Consider the following 21431-nt stretch of genomic DNA (forward strand, 5'->3'; position numbering starts at 1 on the left):
GTCCAGTTTCACTCTTTTGCATGTAGCTGTCCAGTTTTCCCAACACCATTTGTTCAAAGAGACTATTTTTTTTCCCACTGAATATTCTTTTCTGCTCTGTTGAAGATTTATTCATCACATAGTTGTGGGTTCATTTCTGAGTTTTCTATTCTGTTCTATTTCTGTTCTGTTCTGTTCCATTGATCTGTGTCTAGTTTGTGCCAGTACCATAGTGTTTTCTTCATTACAGCTTTGTAATATATATTGAAGTCCAGAATTATGATGCCTCCAGCTTTGCTTTTCTTTTTCAAGGTTGCTTTGGCTATTCAGCGTCTTTTGTGGTTCCATTCAAATTTTAGGATTATTTGTTCTAGCTCGGTGAAAAATGCTGATGGTATTCTGATAGGGATTGCATTAAATGTGCAGACTGCTTTGGGTAGAATAGACATTTAGCAATATTTGTTTTTCTAATCCATAAGCATGGAATATTTTCCTATTTCTTTGTGTCGTCTTCAATTTCTTTTATCAGTGTTTTATAGTTTCCCGAGTATAGGTCTTTCACCTCTTTGGTTAGGTTTATTCCTGGGTATCTTACTGGTTTTGATGCAACTGTATATGGGACTGATTCCTTAATTTCTCTTTGTGCTACTTCATTATTGGTGTATAGAAATGAAACACATTTCTGTACATTGATCTTGTATCCTGCGACTTTACTGAATGCTTATCAGTTCTAGCAGGTTTTGGGGACGTGTGTTTTTCACAATACAACAACCACAATAGCTTATTTACTGGACAAACTCAATCTGGATATAAAAGAAGGGAAACAGAAAGTTGTCACCAATTAAAAACCAAAATGAGGTAAGAAAAACTGATTGTACTCTGATCTACTGAGTTGAGAGTCAAGATAAAGATCCAGAGAACACCATCGGTTAAGCCACCCTTATACAGAGCTTTTAGAAAGAAAAACAGGTATTCTTTGGGCTCAAGAGCAGATTTCTAAGGCCAAAGATGTTCCACAAATACCACTCACAGACAAATCAAGGTATTACAAGTAAACAAAGATTCTTGATTAACCCAGGTCACCTGTTTAGCCTGTGATAAACCTGAAACCTGAAGTCTCAATACCTTGGTAAGTCTTCAATTTGAAAATTATCCCATTTCCTATTATCTATCTCCCTTACCACCAGTTTGATAACATCCCACAAACCAAAATCATATTGTCTCACCAGTCAGTTTTTAACTAAGGTTACAAACCAGATTCACGACTCACTCAAGAATTTCTTTCAAATGACAGACCCAGGCTCAGCCTACATTAACTGAATCAGAACTTCAAAGCATGGGGCCCAGGCTCCTATACTTTGACAGAAGCCTGGGCCCCATTCTTTGAAGTGATTTTAACACAGGGTACTCAACTCTAACTCAAAACCACTGGACTAACAAAGAATTAATGACAACCTCCATTTTGATCAATGACATCTGACTCAATGTAATTATAGATAACTAAGGAAGACAAACAACACCACACCTTATTCATGTAAGAATTCTACAGACTACATCATACACCTTTGGAAGACATAGACAGTATGGGAGACTTTCATTTGTTATAAATTATATTTATTTATATTTACAGCATACTCTAGATAACATACTTTACACATATTATCTCATTTCATCCTCACATCAACCATCTGGGGTTGGGGATTGTTATTTATCCTTTACAGATAAAGAAGTAGGAATCATTGAGGTTAGGTAACTTGTTCAGGGCCATACAGAAAGAAAGTTGAGGAGCCCAGGTACAAATCCAGGTCTATCTGACCTATAGCCTACTTACTACTTACATGTTTACTCTTTGTTTACTCAACACTCATTTTGCCTTCATTCATTTAAAAATAAGCATGTACTAGTTTTATAAAGAAAAATATTATCTTGCTGCAGTCACTTTAAAGTACACCACACTAGATTTTTCAATAAATAATGTGACAATCAGCTTTTTGGAAAAAATAAAGTCAGATTCCTCCATGACAAACCAAATCCAAAAATAAATCCCAATGGATTCTAGAGGTAATTGTAGTAAGTGAAACCATAAAAAGAACAAAAAGAAAACATGTAGTATCATCTCAAAGTACAGCCACTTCTATAAGAAATCAAAGAAAAACAATCTGTAGAAGTTCAACAGATGTGACTACATACAAATCAAAGGCTTCTATGTATTTTTTTAAAAGGTTTAGATTCAATAAAAAGACTGGGAGAAGCATCTGCAACATGACTTCACTTTAAGAGAAGTAAAAGCAATACAACAGTGGTCAAAGGAAATAAACAGGAAATTACAATGCATGCTTCATTTTATTTTGCTTCATTTAATCGCACTTCATGTGTACTATGTTTTTACAAGGGGAAGATTTGTTGCAACCTGAGTCGAACAAGTCTATCTGCCATTTTTCCAACATTTGCTCACTTCATGTGTCTATGTCACATTTGGTAATTCTCAAAATTATTTCAAACATTTTCATTATTATTTTATTTGTTAAGGTGATCTGTGATCAGTTGATGTTACTACTATAATTACTCTGGGGCACCAGCAAACTGTGCCCAGCCAGAACAGCAAAATTAATAGACAAATGTTGTGTGTGTGTTCTGACTCCTCCACCTACGCTGTTCCCTTGTCTTTCCCTCTCCTCAGGCCTCCCTATTCCGAGATACAACAATACTGAAAATACACCAGTTAACCCTACGGTGGCCCATAAGTGTTCAAGTGATAGGGAGAGTCACACATCTTTCACTTTAAATCAAAACCCAGGAATGATTAGCTAAGTAAGGAAGACATACTGAAAGCCAAAGAAGGCATGCTGAAAGTCGAGACAGGCCAAAAGCAAGGTCCCCTGTGCCAAATGACCAAGTTGTAAATGCAAAGGAAGAATTCTTAAAGGAAATTAAAAATCTTCACACAAATGATAAGAAAGCAAAACAGCCTTATTGCTGATACAGATGGAGCAAGTGGTGTGGATGGAAGATCAAACCAGCCATGCAACATTCTGTTAAACCAAAGCCTAATCCAGAGAAAGGCCCTAACAGTCTTCAACCAAAGCCTAATCCAGAGCAAGGCCCTAACAGTCTACTATTCTGTGAAGGCTGAGAGAGGCAAGGAAGCTGCAGAATAAAAGTCTGAAACTAGCAGAGGCTGGTTCAGGAGGTTTAGAGAAATAAGCCATCCCTATAACATCAAAGTGCAAGGTAGAGCAGCAAGTACTGCTGTAGAAGCTGCAGCAAGTTATCCAGAAGATCTAGCTCAGATAATTAATGAAGATGGCTAAGCTAAACAACAGATTATTAACGTAGATGAAATAGCGGCCTATTGAAATACGTCACCTAGAACTTCCATAACTAGAGAAGTCAATGCCTGCCTTCAAAGCTTCAAAGGACAGACTCTCTTGGTAGAAGCCAATGCAGCTAGGCTGAAGCCAATGCTCAATAATCATTGTGAAAATCCTAGGGCTCTTAAGAATTGTGCTAGATTTACTCTGCCTGTGCGCTATAACAGGAAAAAAGGCCTGGATGACAGCACATCTTTCTCCAACACGGTTTACTGAATATTCTAAGCACACTGTTGAGACCTACTGCTCTGAACAAAAGACTCCTTTCAAAATATTACTGCTCATTGACCACGTTACCTGATCACTCATGACCAAGAGCCCTGATGGAGACGGTAAGATTCATGTCGTTTTCATGCCTGCTAACACAACATCCATTCTGCAGCCCACAGATCAAGAAGTCATTTCAATTCTCAAGCCATATTATTCTTAAATAGTACATTTCATGAGGCTACAGCTACCAGAGATAGTGATTTCTCTGACAGATTCTGGGCAAAGTAAATTGAAAACCTTCAGGAAAAGATTCACCATTCTAGGTGCCATGAAGAACACTTGTGATTCATGGGCAGAGGTCAAAATATCAACAAGAGCAAGTCTGGAGAATCTAACTGCAATCTTCATGGAGGACTCTGGGGAGAGGGGTGGGTTTCAAGACTTCAGTGCTGAAATAACTGCAGATGTGGTGGAAACAGAGAACTAGAATTAGATGTGGAGCCTGAAGATGGGAGTGAACTGCAGCAATCTTGTGATGAAACATCAATGGACGAGGAATTGCTTCTTACAGACGAGCAAAGAAAGTAGTTTCTTGAGATAGAAACTACTCCTGGTGAAGATCCTGTGAAGACTGTAGAAATGACAACAAATGGGTCAGAATATTATAGAAACTTAGATGATAACATAGTAGCAGAGTCTGAGAGGACTGACTCCAGTTTTGAAAGAAGGTCTACTGTGCATAAACTGCAAACAGACAGCATCACATGCTACAGAGAAATTGTTTGTGAAAGAAGAGTCAACTGATGTGGCAAACTTCACTGCTGTCTTATTTTAAGAAACTGCCACAACCACCCCAGCCTTCAGGACCACCACCCTGATCCATCAGCAGCTGTCAGCACTGAGGCAAGACCCTTCACTAGCAAAAAGACTGACTTGCTGAAAACTCAGATGATAGCATATTTTAGCAATAAAGTTTTTTTTAATTAAGGCATGTACATTTTTTAGACATAATGCCATCATACACTATTTTAATAGACTATGCTGCAGTGTAAACATAACCTTTATATGCACAGGAAAACAAAAAAAAATTTCATCTGACTTGCTTTATTGTGGTATTCATTTTATTGCAGTGATCTGGAGCCAAACCTGCAATGTCTCTGAGGTGTGCCGGCATACAAAAAGAAGGGGCCCAAATAATAAATCGTTTTAAATGATTAATTATCCTGGCAATCATAGAAATGTTCAGATAAACAAGATACAATGACATTTTCCACATACAAATAAACAAAGAGTTGTAAAATTAGAATATATGGTGCTAGCCAGGATCAAGGATAACATCCCCACACTCTGCTGCTGGGAGTGAAAACTGGCAGTCCTTCCAGAACACAATTTGGCAGGAAGTGATAAGTGCCCTGAAACTGTGCCTCCACTGTAACCCCACAATTCCACTTCCAGAAATTATTACTAGGTAAGAATCACAAATGAGACAAAGGATTTAACTTCAAGAATATTCACACTACACCATACAAAGTATACCACTTAACAGTACTGTACATCCCTGCACTACACTGGCAGCTACACACTGTGGCAGGAACTCTTGCCTGTATTAGTAGGAAGGTAACAGAGAAGTAATTTGCCACGTATAACAGAAGTCTTTAAAGTGTTCAGCAATTTCACTTTCTAGGAATATATCCCATGTGAACACAGCTTTCCTTTTAATAGCATACAGAAAAAGAAAAGTTTAAATTAAATGTTCAAAATGAGAAGCATGGTTAAGTATTAAGTATGATAAAAATCCATGTCATTAAAATGATTATCAAGCTGTCAATAAGCTTTTCAATCATTTTATATAAAATTGCAAAATGTTCACAATATAATGCAAAGTGGAAAAATACAGATTCCACTATACTGAAGAGAGGGGGAAGAAAAACAAGTTTTCAAAAATAAGGTCTTCAGGGGTGCCTGGGTGGCTCAGTGGGTTAAGCCTCTGCCTTCAGCTCAGGTCATGATCTCAGATCCCTGGGATCAAGCCCCACATCGGGCTCTCTGCTCAGCTGGGAGCCTGCTTCCCCCTCTCTCTCTGCCGGCCTCTCTGCCTACTTGAGATCTCTCTCTCTCTGTCAAATAAATAACTAAAATCTTTAAAAAATAAATAAATAAATAAATAAGGTCTTCAGCTGGATTTTGCTAAAGCGTCTTCCTGGAGCAGTCACTTTGACATGCAAGTGCCTGGAGTATAAACTAACTTCTCCAAGGTTTTCGTGTCTCAAGAAAACATGATTTTTATTTTATACTATGAATGAGACAGAGAACTGAAGTAAAAGTGTGCGAAGTCATACATAAATCAGCTTTATGACTCAGGCATCCAACTGTAACCTTCATGGGTGAATTTAAATTGAGACTCCACAGTTTTGCTGCCCCTCTCTCATTACCGCCTGATTCACTGGGTCCCCCTAACTTCACAATTTCTTGTCCTTCTGGACTCATATACTCCTTATCCTTTTTTAATTCATAAATTAAAGGACTGAAATAAATGACCTCAAAGACCCTTTTAGATTCTTGGACCCCACTGATTTACAACCAACTGGTACACAAAAAGCACATACATACCTATTTTACTGTGGGGTAAAATATTACTCACATGTCAACTTAGGGCAGCAAGGCTCTTCCCAAGACCTCCTTTTGTTTCATCTCCAAGATTTTAAGCATAATGCTTTCTTTGAAGGCCCCCCTTAATTTTCCACTGAATCCATTAATAACAGGGTGCTCATCAATTACTTTCTAAGCCATAGGGCTTCTATATTTTACAGCTCCACTTCAGAGATAAAGACCTCACGCTGGGAAAAGTAAGTCAAGGCTGGAAAAAACTTCAGGATACAAAAAGATTTTATCAGTCTGGACTATCCAAGCAGATGAAATTTAATAGAGATAAAGGCAAAGTTCAGCACTGTATCTTAAAACTACAGGGAAATGACATGGTTTAACAGTAGCATAGACATATACACAGAGCTGTGATTTCAGCTGACGAAAATTTCAGGAAGTCAAGAATACAGGACTGCTTAGGGAAAGATAGACCTTACCATCTTGTTTTTCTGCCTTTTTTTTTTTTTTTTAAAAACCTGGTGTCAAAATGGAAAGGAGTAAAGGTTACTCTCTGCTCTGTAAGGTGACACTGTATGTCGACTACTATAAGCTGTGCTGAGTCCACTTTAAAAGGGAAGACATTAACAAAGTAAATGGAGGGCAGAGGACTAAGAAGCTGATGAAGGGATTTGAAACTGTCAAATAAGAAACATCTGAAGGAAATGGGAATATTTAGCCTGTGCAATAAAAGAGCTAGGAAAAGGAGAGCAGTAACTACAGAAGCCCTCAAAGTGAAGCAAAAGAATGAAGTCAGTAGGTAGAGACCTTAGCAAAACAGACAGTATATTACCATGAAAGGGAGATTACCACCATTAGAAATGCAAGCTCTGTATTACTGAATCTTCTAATTTTCTTTCCTCAAGAAAAGCCAGAAATTTTTATCTGAAATCTCCCCATTTCTAAAAGTCCACTCCTAATTTAAGTTTTTGCATAATCTGGGCAGCCAAATGATACCTATGCAGGCCTCTTTTGACAAGGCACACCAGTTTGCAATTTGTGTCTTGGGAAAACATGATGGCTACCTTCCAACATCTGAAAAACTGTCACAAAGAAGAGGCAGAGACATGTTTTACACTGCCCTAAAAGGTGACAATTACAGAGAGGCCAACTGCATGTCAACAAGGGAAAAGAAAACTAGTCTACAAATTCCAATGGGACATATTCAAATGGAGACAGGTCAGTAAGTAGTATTGGCCAGGTCAAGATCTGCACTTATTACCACTGGCCTTGGTCAAATAACTAAACCTCCCCACACCTCAGTTTTCTTTCTTACCTTCCCTTCCTCTCAAAAGAAGAAACAGTATTAACATTTAGCCGTCTATCTCTCAGTTACTGTAAAAATCAAAGCCCACGTAACAAAAAAAGAAATATATGAAAGTACTGTATGATGGCAAAGAACAACAGTAATTATGACATTATCATAACCTGCCATCATAAGGTATTTATGTATTTCTTTTATTATACAAGCTAAGGTATACTCCCAATCTAATTCATTTCCTGCCACAGAATATCGAACATTTATTGAAAAAATGTTTAAAGTGTTTAAAAAATGCTAAATGTTGAGAGAACAAGGTTAAAATGATAACAATGTAAGAAGATAGGATAACAGAGAAAACAGTCACCAAAGCAAACATCCAGGATGTTAATCATTAACACCATTGACTAGTCTAAAAGGAACTGCACACAACTGGAGGGACACACAAAAGTAAGGACACATGTATGAGGGGATGATGCACTAGGGCAGACAGTGGTAAACTACAGCCAGCTGCCTCTTTTTTTTTGTAAATAAAAAAAAAAAAAGCACATCCTTGCTCATTCAGTTATGAATTACATGTTTGTACTACTGTACGTATTTATTGTATATACGCATTATGTATATGCTGCTTTCGCTCTACAGCAGCAGAGCAGAAGAGCTGCAAAACCTAAAATAATTATTATTTGGCCCTTTACAGAAAAAATTTACCTACTTTTCTGTAAAAGTACTCTTAGGTTGCAAACCACACAGGTGGCTGAATGATGAAATAGCTCAGCTTCCTATGGCTCCATCCCTAAGATTTTACTGGATCGTTTAGATGCATGTGAGCAAAATCCCAAACTAAACATTACAGCCTGAGTACAGGGGAGGTAAATGTGCACTAAATGGAGACTCCATATTCCTCTACACACTCATGATTACAAAATTTTTAATACTATCTCTCTTCCACCTAGTAACATCACCAAAAAGATGTGAAAAATTCCCAGTGTACAAGGAGTATGGGACTGATTCAGGCAGGAAAAGATCATGCTTACAGATAAACCTACCTCCATCCCTCTTAAGTTCTCAAACTCCCATATGTCTGAGCTCCACTATTTGCATGGAAAATACAAATGCATGAAAAATCTTCTTTACTCTTGGTTATCCTATCATTACAGGTTTTCGAAGGAGTTACCAAAAATTAAGAGGGAATAAAAATAAAATGGAAATAAATACGCTAACAGAAGTTTTCTGATATACACTTAATATCCAGCAGAAATAAGTGCAGTTTTAGGACTTTATGAAAGATTCATATGCTTTGCCTCATTCTGAACTTATCACATGCAAAGTCGCTCAAATCTCTACCAACGGTAGATTGGGACAGACTTTCATTTTCCTAATACCTGACTCTACCTCTATTTCCGGCAATATCTCCAACCCTACTCCAGGGCATTACTTGCCAGTCTCACCTCCGATAGGGAACACACACACACACACACACACACACACACAGCCCTGCCACCATTCTCTCCTGCACCATGACTTTTCGCTCAACAGATAGCCTAGTGCCCAGAGGGAAGAGGCAAGTCCTTATCTAATCCCCACATTCTTCTTACAGCTTCCAACCATCCTTTGAACCTTCCACTGTGTCCTGTAAGTCCACTACTCAGGCTTACCATGCCTTATTTCTCTCTAACCTGCTCGTTTAAAGTCTTTTTACTCATAGGTTAAAACTCTGAGACCTAATCATTAAGAGGTTCCAACTACATGCCAAACATTTAATGCCAGTTTTTTTCCCCTAGAAAATGGAGAGAAATAAGAAGGAATGAAGACACACTCTTGACAATCATTTGGTTAACAGGCATGCCCCCTGAGACCACGGACCACATCTTCAGGTATTAAATAAATATTTCAAGACTCCAACGATCCACAGTTCTAATTCTCCTCCAGAAAGTTTTAAGTGAGTTTCCCACATACTTATGAGTATTTACAATTCCTCAGCCTCCCCCAGAGGTGGAAGATCAGGAAATTCCCACAGGATAAGGTATTTTTAACTCACCAAATAACAGTTTTAGATGAGGAAATATTTAAGTCCCCCTGCTAAATAAGTTGTTGAGAATGTTTAGCTTCACTCAAGACTATCAAGACCCCACAGGTTACTATCCCAGGCACTCCAGATATACCCTATAATAACTGGGTAGAGCGCAAGACTAATCTTGAGCAAAACAGGGTAAAATGCTGATAGTCTCCATGATCGCAACACACAAAGAAAAATCTTTTAAAAACAAGGAAACATGAGGAGCCCAGCCTTCAAAACTGAAGCTACCTAAATTAGAGCGAAAACAGGACAAAGTGAGGGGAAGAACCGCTAAAGACACCTCTTAAGTAAATCACATAATGGGGAAAAAAAAGGACATATACTGTTCTGGATTTCCTCCTCCTCCTCCATTGGAGTTGAACTAAGAGGACTTGTCGAAGCCCTTAAGAATTTTTTAAAAGGAAAGAAAAGAAGTCCAGGCCAACAAATTCAAGTCTTTTGAGAGCTACAGATAACAAAGAGGAACTGAACCGCTGGCTCAAAGTGGAGAAGAGATATACAACACTATCTGCAGTCTGGCAGCCCTGCCTGATCTTCAAAGCGCTCGGGATTTGTCCTGTCCCCTGCAGCGCGCGGGTCGGGTCACCGGCTAAGATTTCAGTAGTGTGGACATGCACTCCGCAGTCCCTCTCCTCCCCAGGCAGCGCTAGGCCCATCGCTACAGAGCCGGGCCTGGGCACAAGAATCCCAGATGCAGAGAACAGCGGCCCCTGGACCCTCGGACAGGAAGTGGCTATTCCGACTGCGGGCTTATGATCAAAGGAGGTGAACCCCTGAAAAGAACCAAAGCAGGAGCAGCTGCAGGCGACTGTGTGTGAACGCGGCGCAAAGCAGATGGTGGGAGTGTGTGCACGGGGAACAAGGGAGGGAGGCAGACCCGGGCTGCCCCTTCGTCCACAGAAGATGCTCTTACCCAAGCAGCTGGACAAACACAAGGGGCAAAGGAAGGGTGGAGGGCTTAGGCAGAAGACGCTGCACAGCTGAAGACGAGCTTCCAGAAAAAGGGGTGGAGGTGGGTACGCGGCAACCCCAACGGGCTACAAGGGACGCCGGGGAGGAGGGAGGGTCGTGTTGAGAGCCCCCGGAGCCCGGTTACCCCTCCTCGCTGGTGGCTAAGGCCCTGGAGGTCCTCCCCCCGCCCCCGACCCTCGAGAAGGCTGGGAAGGCCTACTCCGATGCTGCACGCCCCCGCCGCGCAGGGCGGCAGCCTCCCCGCGGCTCCCGCGGCCCCGGCACTGCCGGACCCGGTCCCGCCCGCCCGCCGGCCCGCCCGGTGCCCAGCGCTCGGGGCCAGCCCCCCGATCCCTACCACGAGCGCTTCCGGGCCGCAGCCCCCGACTGCTCGGAGCTCCAGCCGCCGCCGCCGCCGCCGCCAGGAGTTCGACCGGCTTCCAGTTCAGGGACGAGCCGCCGCCGCCTGCGCGAAACTCGGGTACCCCAAAGCCGCTCTCGCCGCCTGCTGTCTGCCTTCCAGGCCGCGCCGGATCCTCCGCTCCCCCTGCCGGCGGGCAGCCATTTCCGACAAGCGACTGCGGAACTTGCCGAAGTGCGCCGGGCCGGAAATGGCCGAACCTGGGCGCTCGCGAGCCCGGGAGGCTGGGGGCGGTCGCCACTTTCCGAACTGCGCCCGAAGGGCCGCCGAGGCCTCGGGCTCCGCCGCCGGGCTCGCCTGAGTCCGGGAGCAGCGGCGGCGGCGGCGCCGGGGATTGTGGGAAACGCGCGGCGAAAGCGAGGGCGCGGGCGCCCAGCCCGAGGAGCGGGAAGGAAGGACGCGGCGGGCTCCGCTGGGCCCTCGGACCGGCGCCCTACAGATGCCCCTCGCCCCGTAGAAGAACCTACCTAAGGAGTGCGGAGAGAATGCCTCCGACAGCTCTGGAACGGGTTCCGACTCCGAGAAGCTCAGCCGCTTGGAGCAGGCCCGGTGAAATCCAAGTCCAAAAATAAACCCAAACCGGTAGAAAAGGCCTTCCTAAAGGAACCGACCGTCCCCAGCAATGGTCTGGAGTTTTGAAACACTTTGAATGTAACAACAAAGAAAAGGCCCGGCAGCTTGGATGCTTAACAAAACAAACAACAACAAAAACCCCCGGGGCTTTACAAAAACAATAGCTTAATCCAATCCTGTAGCAAGATCTACCAAAACTAGGAGGAAAAAGCAATACCGTTCGGAATACTGAAGAGCCAAGCCCTGTGAACCTGCAAGGGCCCCCTATCCTACAGTCCTAAGAGACCCTCACACCTGCAAAGTCAGCACAAGATTTTTCGGCGAACTGAAACAATGGGGGTGGGCGAAGCAACTCTACCAGTCCGAAAAGACACACCTGATCATTATTGTGAACTCAAGAAGGAGTTTAAACATTATTTAAAATCTATAAATGGATTCAATATTTTCTTGACATGTTTTTAAGCCCCCAAGTGGGCAGGGCTTCTACTCCAAGGTTTCCTGAGCAGGGAACCCAGAACACCCAGAACACACCAGAACCGAGAATAGCTGGGGAGGGCCAGCGGCAGGCTCCTATCCCTGTGCGTGGGTGGTTTGGCGCTCTAGCCGAGCTGCACCCCCAGAGACAGCTCCACAGCTGCCATATCCCACCCATACACCCTTCCCGGTGGAGCCCAGGCCCACGCTCTAGCTAGGAGGCCGAGAAAACACTGAAGATTGATTAGTTTCCCACAGGGGACAGTTTGAGCTGAGGATTCCACCCCAAAACAAAACTTTAAGAAACCTAGCAAACTGTTTTCCAGAACACACCCTTCATTCCTCCTTCTGATCCTCCTTTTTCTTCTTTCCTGACACCTCCTTACTCATCCCTACTTCCCTTTCTCCTCCTACCTCACCGTTTTCCTCACCTTTATTACTTTATGCTAATAGTTTATCACTATGAACAAATATTCAAAGTCCTACCACTATCATGTATGTACAACAACCTTTCTAACTTTTAACCAGTGTGTTCAGGAAAGCGGCGGGGAGCAAATTTTTAAAAATCAGAAGCATTCCAGGAAATGAAAATGAGGAAGACTTGCCCAAATAACCCTGAATATTCTAAGGTTGTCTTTTTTTCCTTTCTCTCTCTTTTTTTTAAACAGCTCATCTTCTTGGCTCTCCTCCAGAGCTCTGTGGCAGCAGGCAGAAGTCTGGCAGTGTGGGAGGAGACACACACAAGCCCAGAAGCCATGGTAAGTATTACCAGGTATTGGTTCATCTCCACACTGACAAGAGAGGGCCTGCAGATAGCTGCTACCTAGAGGACTCAGCCTAAATGTCTCCTTGCCCATCCAAGTGACTTACCACATGGTTGTCCCTATGGTTGATTTCCTTGACGCTGAAGATAGATAAGCTTTAAGAAGAAAAAGGACACCCAACGGAAATTTGGTGTCTCGACTTCAGTAGAGCTCTGGGTGCTAACCATCCTCTTCCTTTGTATCTTTTGAGCCTGTCCTCTCTCTCTTGCTTTTTCTGATTCTTCTCAAACAGTTCCATATTCAGTCTCTCCCTCTGGCTCCTGTTCCTTCTCCTATCTCCTAAGAGACGTTGTTCCCTGAAAAGTAATGACGGGCCACTTTCTGATTCCTCTCCTCAGTCTCTTCGTTGCCAATGTCAACAGCTCCCTTGCATCGCATGCATGCTCCTCTAAGCAGATTCCTGTCTTTGAGTCCCTGTCTTCGAGCTGCACTCCGGACATAAGCACATCATCATCATCATCCTATCAATACATGTTTTATGAATACTTAATTGCCAAGCAATAAGCTAAACCCTTTGTAGGCATTGTCTCATTTTAACCCTTACAGGGAGCTATCAGTGGGGAACAGAGACTTAAAGAAGCCAAATAAGTACAGTGCCCAAGATCACAGAATGGGGTGCAAAGTACAACGGGAACTCCAAGTCCTCCGAACTCCAAAGCCGGTATTCTTGACCAGAACAATATGACTGTCTCACCAGGACTTTAAACTTACTATATCCCGCACTGAACTTATCTTTACCCCCTCCCCCTTTGCTCTCCTCAAATGTCCCTGTTTATAATGGTGTTACCATTATCTTTCCTAACATAGAAACTCAAAACCTGGCACCATCTTCATTTTTCTCTTCACCCTCACATTAAATCAATTTCTAAGACCTAATAATTTCATGTATAGGATCTCTACCACCTCTTCTCTGCAGTCCCACACTTAGTTGCCTGATCCAAGTCCTCATTATTCCTCTCTTGGGCTGTTGCCTTAACTCTGCAGTTTCTGGCTTGGAAAATACAATCACATTCACAGTAACTGTCCTCAAGAAAGAAAGCCAAGACAGTAGGATATGCAATGAAACTAGTTTACTGATCTCTCCATATTGTGACCTTTTACAACATTTATTGTCTCTACTTTGCATTTTGGAACTCAATCAAATAGTTTTGCTTTGTTACTTAACTGTCATATATGCAGATCTTTATACGCTTCAAGGAACCCAGTGTGCCTTTGGTACCAAAGCAGGAGCCTGTGGGTCTTCTCTCTAGAGCACAGTCATAGGGACTCTGCAGTGCCCAGTCTGCCTCTTTTTGTTCCAGATTTTAAATTCCTGGAAAAGAGACATGATTGTCCTGGCTTGGGTCCTGTGCTGACCCCTTGATCAATCAGCTTTGGCTAAACAGCAGGTCAGCCTTGTCTAAATACAGCAATGAGAGCCTCTCCTATAAATACAGCATGTTCCCAGAAAAAAAGAAGGCATACACCATTGTTTATTGGTTTATTCATTCATTCCATCAACAAATAGTTGAGCATTCTCTCCAAATATATGCAGGGTTTTTTGCACATACGCAAAATGTTTAAAACATAACCCTTCCCTCACACCATGAAACTCATAACATAAAAAGATAAGAAATCACCAGATAAAAAGCATAACAATATTCACCCGTAAGAGACCCTCAATTCAATTATATATGATGGAAAATAATTCAGCACACCCTGCATGAGCCTGTGGTGGTAAAAGTAATCAGGAGTAATGTGTGCACAGTCAACAAAACAAATTCACAACAGCACCACAAGGAATAGACAGACACAGAAAACAACCTCATGTCCATCAGGGATAGACTAGATCAACAAAGTGTAGTGTATTCACCCAAATGAATACTTTACAGCAATGAGAATGCCCTACAAATATATACAATACTGGGGAAGCTCACAAACAACGTTAAGCAAAAGAAGCCAGACAGGAGGAAAGTACCTGGGCTGTGACTCCATTTATGCAGAGTAGCAACAGAGGCAAAACTAATCTACCCCAAGGAGCAGTGACCAGAAGAGAGCAAAAGGAGCTACATGTGTGCTGGCCATGCTCTGTTTCTTGAGCTGCACGCTGCGTACACCTGTTATCAGTTTGTCAAAATTCATCAAGTTGTACACTCATGTTAGTGTCCTTTTCTATATGTATATTATCCTTCAATAAAAAGATTTTTCAAGTAAGTAATTCAGCCCACAACACGGAGCCTTTAAGCACCCTGGAACTTTGTCACCATGACTATCCCAGCGTTGCCAATACTGCCACCCCACCCCCACCATCACACCACCTCCTTAGAGACCCTTTGGAAATAGCCACCATTCTTATGTCAAGGCTTCATCCCTTCTAGCCCCAGCTGATCGGACTTCTTCTCATCTGGAAACTTGGGAGCAGGAGTCAGGTGATAAGAGTGCCTCATCTAATAAATTGTATAGATCTGGAGGAAAGGATTTCTGGACATGGGCACAGTGATAAGCCAAGAACGTTGGTCTGCAGAAAATAGAGCCAACACACAGAGGGAAGCAAACAGGCCTGTGGGAGATGGAGAAGCCTCAGAGGTTACGCACTCTCCAGCTCTGGTCGCATATATCCCAGCTGTCACTGGGTATCCTTGGGATTGCTCACGTAGCCTTGCTATTGAAAAACAGAAAGAAAGAAAGAAAGGAAAGAAGGAAGGAAGGAAGGAGGGAAGCCGGCCTTACTTATTTAAGCTAGTGCAAATACGTTTCTGTTTGTGGAATGTATTATCTCCTTTAGTCCTAACAACACTACATAGTAAGTACCGTCATGATTCCCATTTCACAACTGAGAAAACTGAAGCCCAGAGAGGTTATGTAACTCACCCAAATCACACAGCTGGTCAGTGGTGGTGCCAGGATCTGGACCCTAGTACTCTGACTCCAGAGGCTGAAATCTTAACAACCATATTACACCGCATTGCAAGAGAAATGCTGGAGATGGCAATGTGAATTGTATGTTGCATTAATGGATTGAACAAATGGAGACATCCGATTCTGTTAAATGAGTTCAAATGGTACAAAAGATTGAAAGATTGGCTGCTTAAGAAGTTGGTATTTATTTCTTTCACAGGGGAATTATACTTTGAGTCATAGATGTTGGAGAAATAGAAAATGCATGGAGTGTGACAGATTATACTAATGAGACTGTGTTGTTACATCAGGAAATTTATTTTATAGATTTCAGGAAAGAATTCCCTTAGAAGATCCTCACTGATGACCTGTTTTTCCCAAAATGTTAATATCCAGGAGAAGGGGGCTTTACTCCCATAGAAAGAGAAATTGATAAAAGTTAACTTCAAGTTGTAGAGGGAGAGAGGCGCCAGTGGTCACTTTCCATGATGATGGCTGCCAGACCCACAATCCACTCAGCAAGGCTTCCAGATCAATCACCAGCAAGCCACCGGTGACCCCCAGCAACCTTCAAAAGATATGATTCAGGAATTATCGGTGAGTTTAAGTCAGATAAAAACTTGTTCTATCTGTAGTGCTTTGATTTTAAAGGAAAGTGCTGACAGCCACTATTCAAGATCTTTTCTATATATAAATGATTGAGCAGTTTTGTGGCTTATAATTAGAACAATGCATGACAATTCCTAGATTAGAGTTCCAAGGTTACTCTTTTCTTTGGTCCATCAATGCCAAAAAGACGAAAGGTCATCTTCTGAGGCTCCATGGATGGCATTCACTAGCCTGCTAAGTGGCTCACTCTGAAAGTTCTGGCTTTGATGTTATCTTTTAAAAGAGGCTCTTTTTTATCTGGCAAAACCTGAATAGTTTGGACGGTTTGCAAATAATCTGTAGTAAGAACACTGAGTTAACATCACCTCTAAAACAGCACACATTACTGTCAAAAAAGGATTTATTGGGGCACTTGGGTGGCTCAGTCCAGGCATGATCCTGGGGTCCTGGGATTGAGCCCCATGTCTGGCTCCCTGCTTCCCTGCTCCACAGGGAGCCTGATTCTCCCTCTCCACCCCACCCCCCATTCATGCTCTCTATCTCTTTCTCTCTCTTTCAAATAAATAAAAAAAATCTTAAAAAAAAAAAAAAAGGATTTGTTAACTCCTTGCCTCATGTCATAGTACTCACTACCTTGTATGTGGCTGTGAAAAAGAAATTTTGTACTAGTTTCACATTCCTTAGGATGCTTAGCCTGGTTCAAACCGGTTACCTACATAAGATGCGTAATCTGTAATGACCAGTTAACATTTCAAAAATTAGCTGTCATCCCTAAAAATATAATGTATCTGTCTGTAAGGTCCCTTCTTCCTTCAAGTGCTGTCTCCTCTGTGACTTCTTGTTCTCTCCCTACCATATCAGCATAGCTTTGCAGAGGCAGTCATGTTTGATGATCAGTAGGTATCAAAATGCCATCAAAATTTCCTAAGCTTGTTCCTGGAAGTTCCAAGTAATGATACATATGTTCCCCACCGCAAAAATACAGGTTCCTAACATTTACTCTAAATTATGCTAGTGAGTGCAAAAATGTGCTCAGCTAGACACAGCATGCCTCAACATAGCATGTCTGAGTGTTTGCAGAATTTAGCATAATGAGAGCTGTAACCAGAAAAAAAGAAGAAAAATTAGGGAGAGCATTGACAGCTGAGTTCCAATGTCACACTATATGCAGCTCTATGACTTCAGGAATGTCCTTACACCAAAAAAGCTACCCATAGATTCAAAAAATCAAATGCTTGCTATGCTTTCACTTAAAAATACCTCAAGTAAACAAAGCATTCCAATTGAAAATTGGCAAAATGTCAAAGAAGTACTTACAGAACATCAATTAATTTCTTAGTTAACCAATTTGGTTATAAAATCAAAATTGAGGGGGCAGCTGGGTGGCTCAGTGGGTTAAAGCCTCTGCCTTCGGCTCAGGTCATGATCTCAGGGTCCTGGGATCGAGCCCCGCATCGGGCTCTCTGCTCAGCAGGGAGCCTGCTTCCTCCCTCTCTCTCTCTGCCTGCCTCTCTGCCTACTTGTGGTCTCTGTCTGTCAAATAAATAAATAAAATCTTAAAAAAAAAAAAATCAAAATTGAGGGGCGCCTGGGTGGCTCAGTGGGTTAAGCCTCTGCCTTCAGCTCAGGTCATGATCTCAGGGTCCTGGGATGGAGCCCTGCATCGGGCTCTCTGCTCAGCGGGGAGCCTGCTTCCCCCTCTCTCTCTGCCTACTTGTGATCTCTCTCTCTCTCTGCCAAATAAATAAATAAATAAAATCTTTAAAAAAAAAATGAAACTAAATGAAAATGTGACATTTCTACAAATCCATCAATTCTGGGGGCCACAATTAACAATCCAAAGCTCACCTCAAATGGATAGTGTCAGATATGTCATCTCTTTTAAGTAATCTCTACACCCAACAGGGGCTTGAACCTACAACCTCCAGATCAAGAGTCGCGTATTGTGCCAACTGAGCCAGTCAGCATCCCCAGATAGTTCATCTTCTGTAATAAGGGACACAAATAATAACATTGTTATTATTGTTATTATTATAACATTATAAAGAAATGCACACCTATAAAACGAAGAGGTGATTATTTAGAAAAAAGGGTAAATGAGATAAATGATGCAAGTAATCCAAAAATAAATTAGTTATATGTAAAATATACTAAATATGAAAATACTTTAAAAGTTCAAACAGCACCATGCATTTCTATTACTTTTATGTACATTTAAATATGCTGCAATGATGTTCACTTTTTATATATTTCCTCTTTAATTAGCTTAAATAATAGACATCTAATGAATATCGGTAGGAACACAAATTAGTAGCAAGAAACACAGAAACTGATAAGTATTTGTCAGTTCTGTGGCTTCCAGCCTACGAGCATAATTTTATAAAATTGCTATCTTTATGTATCAGCCATTTCAACAACTTCTTTTTGCTTTGTTGTGTTCATTCTCATCTCTAAAGGTACTAGAACATTCCATGTCTATTCTCAGTGGTCCCTGAATGACAGTCTGTGGACCAAGATTAGATAAAATTTTTGTCAGTCCACCGTTCAATGAGAAAAGCAAAGGCAAGTTATTGAGCTTTTAATAAAGCTAAATTTACTCAATTTAAAGATTGTCCTTTATTTTGAGATTATGTCCCTTCCCCTTTCTTATGTTAAAATTCCTTTTTAGAAAATAAAAGTGATGGTAAATGGCAGCTTTTTAAAAATCTTCCCTACATGACAAAATCCTGAGACATACTTATTTTGGTGCCCCCCCCCACTAATTATTTGTTATTTTACCAGTTCTAATATTAAATCCAGAAGTCGGCTAACTATCTAACTATACCCTCTTTGTGGCATTTTAAGGTATCAGCCCACACAGAGATACACACACACACACACACACAACGTTTTTGGAAAGACTGCTGTGGTAACCAGCCTCCAAAACATCCCCAGCAATCTCTAGCCCTAGTATTCACAGCCTCATGTAGTCCCCATCCACACTGTACCACAGATGATCTCTGACCAACAGAACACCGCAGAAATGATGGTACGTCACTCCTGAGATTAAGTTATAGAAGGTATTTCAGCTTTCACTGTGGTGGGTTTCTTTCTTCGATCACTCACTCTGAAAGAAGCTAGAGGCCATGTCATGAGCAACACTGTAGAAAGACCCATGTGGTGAGGAACTGAAGGTTCCTGCCAGCAACCACGTGAATGGGATTGGGAGCAGATCCTCCAGCCCCAGTCTGGCCTTCAAATGATGCAGCCCATGAGAGATCCTGAGCCAGAACCAGCCAGCTGAGTTGCTCCCGAATTCTTGACCTACAGAAACTGAGAGATAATAACTAGTTGTGTGTGTGTGTGTGTGTGTGTGTGTGTGTTTTTAAGATTTTATTTATTGATTTGACAGAGAGAGAGAGAGAAAGCACAAGTAAGCAGAGAGGCAAGCAGAGGGAGAGAGAGAAGCAGGCTGTCTGCTGACCAGGGAGTCCTATGCGGGGCTCGATCCCAGGACCCTGGAATCACAATCCAAGCCGAAGGCAGCCACCCAACCAGCCACCCAGGCGCCCCACTAGTTGTGTTTTAAATTACTACATTTGAGGTCATTTGTTAGGGGACAACAAACAACTAATGTGACTCCTTTGTCCTTTTTCAGCTGCAAGATGAACAGCTATCTAGGCCCAGAACAATGCTGAAACTGCTGAGCATGTATGTATTCATGCCTGTGTTGGGGGGATAGAAAGGATTAGCAAGGACTGTGATCTCCATTATCCTGACTTTAGTTTACTTACGCTGACTTTTCCCTTCTCCGTTGCTTTTTCTATTTTTCTCATATTGACCAGAGCACTAAGTAAATTGAATAATTCATCTCCAGCCAGAGAATCAATTCTACTCATTTGTAGGCTTAGTTTAAGGAATCATTCTATGTAAATATGGTATTTCATCATAGTTTAGAAACCTGGTAAATTTCTTTGTCAGAATCCCTCACCCTAGCTGTCAGGTCTCTCCTAGACCCATTCCTACCTCAACAGAAAAGTACATCTCATGTTCGCTGAGAAAATAGAAACAACAGACATAATTCCTTTAAGTTCTCTTCTCCCATATTTAAACCATCTTTAAGTACTGAGTGAAAAGATTATTGTTTTAGCAGCTGATGCAAAGCTCCTCTCAGGGATAGACAAGGCCTTATAGAGGAAACTACCTCAATATTACACTTGGAGTATGGAAGAAGAAAGCTTGGCTTGTAATAAAACTGTGAAACAAAGAGATTGCTAAACAGATCTGCATTTTAAAAAAGAAGAAGACTATGAAGTCTGGAACAGGGCAAAGAGGAGAGGAAATGGGAGGAGTGAAAGGAGAGCTGGGGCTTAAATAATGGCGTGGGAGCTTGAAGCTTGGGGAGAGAGTTCCAGGGATGGGGGAGCGGAAATCATGTTTAAAATAGAAATTTCTATTACTGGACTTCACATTGTTTTGTGTTGCTAAGGATATAAAATCCCTGAAGCCTTCAGTAATATCTGACACATGCACAAATGCCTTTTGTGAGTGATTTGGGGGAAATCAAGGAAAGAAGATGCAGAGGGGACTGGTCTGAGTTCTACAGCTGGGTCAGCCTGGAACCAAGGAATAGAAACAAGGAAACTGAATTAAAAGTGAGATGAAGAATTTAGTGGAAGCAGAAACTCAAAAGCCAAAGAAACCGCATGATGAACTTCCAGGAATTAACAAAAATCTTGGAGAAGACACTGAACTTTTCGAATGAAGTCCCAATGTGGAATGGGAACTTTTTTAAGTAAGCCAATTTTTACTCAAATCTCAAAAAAAAAAAAGGTCTACCTGAGCTGACATCCGGTCCATATTCATGGATTCTTCTCTCATCTGTTCTGGCCTTTGACAAAAAAGAGATGTCCAAAACTGGGCACTCTGTTTTTTAACATGATCTGATATTCCTCCTTTCTGTGACCTTGCTCCATCAATCATTCCCTTTATACATATAGTCAATATTCTCCTTGCTACCGGGATTTCCCCCACTGCTTATACACAGGCTCCGGCCCCAACTACCACCATCTTGCAACCCCAGATTTGAACTCTGAAAGATTTAGATTTTGAATCCTTGATCTACTATTAGTAGTATAAACCTTGGGCTTATTACTTAACCTCTATAAATTCTCTTGGCTACAATTTC

General features: G+C 41.8%; 1 protein-coding gene and 2 long non-coding RNA genes across 3 annotated transcripts in view; 1 reads left to right on the top strand and 2 right to left on the bottom strand.

Moving 5' to 3' along the window:
* EXTL3 (exostosin like glycosyltransferase 3) overlaps window positions 1-11000 on the bottom strand; it is an 81795-nt gene extending 70795 nt beyond the window's left edge. The window contains exon 1 of the mRNA XM_080796724.1: window positions 10845-11000. The gene's annotated coding sequence lies outside the window, so the exon portion shown is untranslated. The remainder of the gene's footprint in view (window positions 1-10844) is intronic.
* Window positions 10120-21063, top strand: LOC308338541. The gene is made up of 4 exons (XR_013966414.1): window positions 10120-10547; window positions 12623-12712; window positions 16106-16252; window positions 19902-21063. It is a non-coding gene; the product is annotated as an uncharacterized lncRNA (long non-coding RNA).
* The window catches only part of LOC308338540, a 51987-nt gene continuing 46510 nt past the window's right edge, over window positions 15955-21431 (bottom strand). Inside the window, exons 3-4 of the long non-coding RNA XR_013966413.1 lie at window positions 18113-18250; window positions 15955-16223 (exon numbers count right to left, since the gene is read on the bottom strand). This is a non-coding gene — a long non-coding RNA (uncharacterized lncRNA). The remainder of the gene's footprint in view (window positions 16224-18112; window positions 18251-21431) is intronic.

Source organism: Martes martes (genome assembly GCF_963455335.1).
Source record: "Martes martes genome assembly, chromosome: 2".
In the NCBI taxonomy this organism is placed as follows: Eukaryota; Metazoa; Chordata; class Mammalia; order Carnivora; family Mustelidae; genus Martes; species Martes martes.